We start from the raw sequence: 3,995 nt of genomic DNA on the forward strand, positions 1-3,995 counted from the left end.
AAATTTTACAGTCCGTTCAAAAGAAACCAAATGACCTGGAAATATACAAAAAATTGCCCAGACATGTTCAGGCATTTTTAACAAGAGCCAGAACAGATCACATTGTCACATAATTGTACCTACACCGATTTCACCTTTCTGATAATCCTATTTGTATGTGGTGTAATAATCATGATGAAGATCTGAAACACATTCTTCTATACTGTCCATCCATAAACCACAAAAGAAGTAAATTAAAAGCATCAGTACCAGTTGCAGAAGACACATCTCTGCAGTATATATTGACTACACCCCAACTCTGGCTGTTAGCAACAGGCGTCTATAATGAACACCGATCAAAATACCCCTAATTTACTATGAAAAAGAAGAACTGAAAATACTACAGTGGACTATAGTTGACTTTATGTTGTCTGCAAACAACTGGATACATTAAGCAGATTGATTGATTGATTCTTTCGGTTATACAGACACATTTTTTGTTATAATATGATAATAAGAAAGCTCAAGTGCTGTTAACACAGAAATGTTTCAATGTTGTAAGCAATATCCTTGTTCTTGTTTTAAATAATATAAAAATACTGAAAACCCTTGCACTTATATTACTTTTCCACAAAAATTTTTTCGTGGCAAAATAATACAAGTGACTTTAGGACCCTATTTTACCGAAACTGTTTTAGAATAGATAATTTCTATTTAGAAGTTAAAAAATATAGGTACCAACATATACAACTGAAAATTTACAGCAACATAGTCCTCTAACAGATTTTTTAATTTCCGTTTCAACTTCAAAGTAACTTATCTGAAAACTTACTAAATGTCACTTGTATCACTTTGCTTCTGAGTGCCTCAAATCTAAACATAATAAGATGTATATCACTATGAATACAACATTTTATTTTGACCATTTCTAATATATTTTTTTTAGTAGGTTATTTTACGACGCTGTATCAACATCTTAGGTTATTTAGCGTCTGAATGAGATGAAGGTGATAATGCCGGTGAAATGAGTCCGGGGTCCAACACCGAAAGTTTTCTAATATACTTACAGTAACATTGAGACTGATGATAAACATTGTATCATACTCTCTTGGTTGAAAATATTCGAAATGCAGTTTTTAAGTTACAGAAAAATTACATTACTGAATCTTGTTTGAAGGAGAGTAATTTACATTAGATTTTGTTTGACAAATACACTACTGAAACCTATTAGAAAATATTCGCCTCGAAAATTAATTTATTGGACAATTATTACTATTTAATACGAGAAACATTCGTACCGGCACCGGGAATCGAACCCAGGACTTCTCAGCTCCGCACTCTGAGCGCTCTTTCCAACTGAGCTATGCCAGGACACGATCCACGGCACCAGCCGAACCCCTCTCGTAATGCTTTTTATGGCCTTACTACCTGCATTTGAGACGATAAAGTCATATATGCAGGAGTACATACAAAAATGAATATGTGATTTATTGAACAATGTTATAAAAATTGAATAGTACTGAGAATCTCAAACATACTAATTATGAAAATTAGCAAAGCACTCTAAGCAAAAGTGAGGCTTTCACTCGCATTCTTCACAGTAAGTTGTGACTTTCTTTACTTTGTTTTTGAATATCGCACCTGCTACTGTATTTTCCATTCACAGCATCCTTTGTAATACTTTCTCATCTTATGACATGGGCCTTCATGTTTCTTAAATGAATGTGTATTTAGTGCTTTTCTTTTCCTAGATGTCGATGGTGGTGGGTCTTCAGATGGATCAGTCAGATCTTCATTTGAGAATAATAGATCTTCTATTATTCTTTCTCTGAATTCTGTAATGTTCATAGTAGACTGAGTCACGATTCTGTATATAAGATGAGAAGATTAGAAAATTGGAATTAGAAAACGTGGAGTGTCTTTGTGATTTTTGTATAGACTTTGCTAGTGTGCTGTTTATAATAGGCCTATATTGTTACTATTATAGCTTGAAAAATGCGAAATTGTGTGGTGAGCGAGTGTCAGAATTATAGCAAAAAAAACTAAAGGCTCGTGTGTTATTTATCATACGTTTCCCTCTGATCCAAAGCTGCGAAAGGTTTGGGAGAATAAGTGTTACCGAAAGGATAAATTTAATCTTGAAACTGCGCATAGTTGTTCCGAACATTTCACATCTGATTCCTATGAGCGTGATTTGAATGCTGAGCTTTTGAATGTATCAGTAAAGAAAAAATGAGATTAAATGCCCAACTGTCGCTAAATTTACGAGTGTGCTATGTGAAAAACAGTGAGATAAACAGTGCTAGAAGTAAACGTGTAGAAGATAGAACTTGCAGAAAAATGAAAGAGTGATGGAACGGAGAAAAATTCTCTCCGGCGCCGGGATTTGAACCTGGGTTTTCAGCTCTACGTGCTGATGCTTTATCCACTAAGCCACGCCGGATACAACCCCGACGCCGGTTAGAATCGTCTCAGATTAAGCTCCATCTCTTGGGTTCCCTCTAGTGGCCGCCCTCTGCACTACGTCATAGATGTCTATGAACGCAGGACCGAAGTCCATACATGTGTTGAGGTTGACGCAGAATATCTGCATGGAAATATCATATGTACTTCGGTACATCAAAAAAAAATATATATGATATGCGTAATAAATCACTTTGTGATTTAAGACGGCACCTATACCGTCGGATCCCGGCCAACCAGTCACTCAGTCGAGTGCACCTCAACACATGTATGGACTTCGGTCCTGCGTTCATAGACATCTATGACGTAGTGCAGAGGGCGGCCACTAGAGGGAACCCAAGAGATGGAGCTTAATCTGAGATGATTCTAACCGGCGTCGGGGTTGTATCCGGCGTGGCTTAGTGGATAAAGCATCAGCACGTAGAGCTGAAAACCCGGGTTCAAATCCCGGCGCCGGAGAGAATTTTTCTCCGTTCCATCACTCTTTCATCATATGATGACGCAGAATATCTGCATGGAAATATCATATGTACTTCGGTACATCAAAATATATATGATATGCGTAATAAATCACTTTGTGATTTAAGACGGCGCCTATACCGTCGGATCCCGGCCAACCAGTCACTCAGTAGAGTGCACCTCAACACATGTATGGACTTCGGTCCTGCGTTCATAGACATCTATGACGTAGTGCAGAGGGCGGCCACTAGAGGGAACCCAAGAGATGGAGCTTAATCTGAGACGATTCTAACCGGCGTCGGGGTTGTATCCGGCGTGGCTTAGTGGATAAAGCATCAGCACGTAGAGCTGAAAACCCGGGTTCAAATCCCGGCGCCGGAGAGAATTTTTCTCCGTTCCATCACTCTTTCATCATATGATGACGCAGAATATCTGCATGGAAATATCATATGTACTTCGGTACATCAAAATATATATGATATGCGTAATAAATCACTTTGTGATTTAAGATGGCGCCTATACCGTCGGATCCCGGCCAACCAGTCACTCAGTAGAGTGCACCTCAACACATGTATGGACTTCGGTCCTGCGTTCATAGACATCTATGACGTAGTGCAGAGGGCGGCCACTAGATGGAACCCAAGAGATGGAGCTTAATCTGAGACGATTCTAACCGGCGTCGGGGTTGTATCCGGCGTGGCTTAGTGGATAAAGCATCAGCATGTAGAGCTGAAAACCCGGGTTCAAATCCCGGCGCCGGAGAGAATTTTTCTCCGTTCCATCACTCTTTCATCATATGATGACGCAGAATATCTGCATGGAAATATCATATGTACTTCGGTACATCAAAATATATATGATATGCATAATAAATCACTTTGTGATTTAAGACGGCGCCTATACCGTCGGATCCCGGCCAACCAGTCACTCAGTCGAGTGCACCTCAACACATGTATGGACTTCGGTCCTGCGTTCATAGACATCTATGACGTAGTGCAGAGGGCGGCCACTAGAGGGAACCCAAGAGATGGAGCTTAATCTGAGACGATTCTAACCGGCGTCGGGGTTGTATCCGGCGTGGCTTAGTGGATAAA

At 39.5% G+C, this 3,995-nt stretch overlaps 1 non-coding gene across 1 annotated transcript; it reads left to right on the top strand.

Annotated features, from left to right (window-relative positions):
- The first annotated feature begins 3,591 nt into the window (after window positions 1-3,591).
- On the top strand, window positions 3,592-3,663 carry TRNAY-GUA (transfer RNA tyrosine (anticodon GUA)). The gene has a single exon. It is a non-coding gene; the product is annotated as a tRNA-Tyr (tRNA).
- Window positions 3,664-3,995: the final 332 nt, after the last annotated feature.

This window comes from Periplaneta americana, chromosome 10 (assembly GCF_040183065.1).
Source record: "Periplaneta americana isolate PAMFEO1 chromosome 10, P.americana_PAMFEO1_priV1, whole genome shotgun sequence".
In the NCBI taxonomy this organism is placed as follows: domain Eukaryota; kingdom Metazoa; phylum Arthropoda; class Insecta; order Blattodea; family Blattidae; genus Periplaneta; species Periplaneta americana.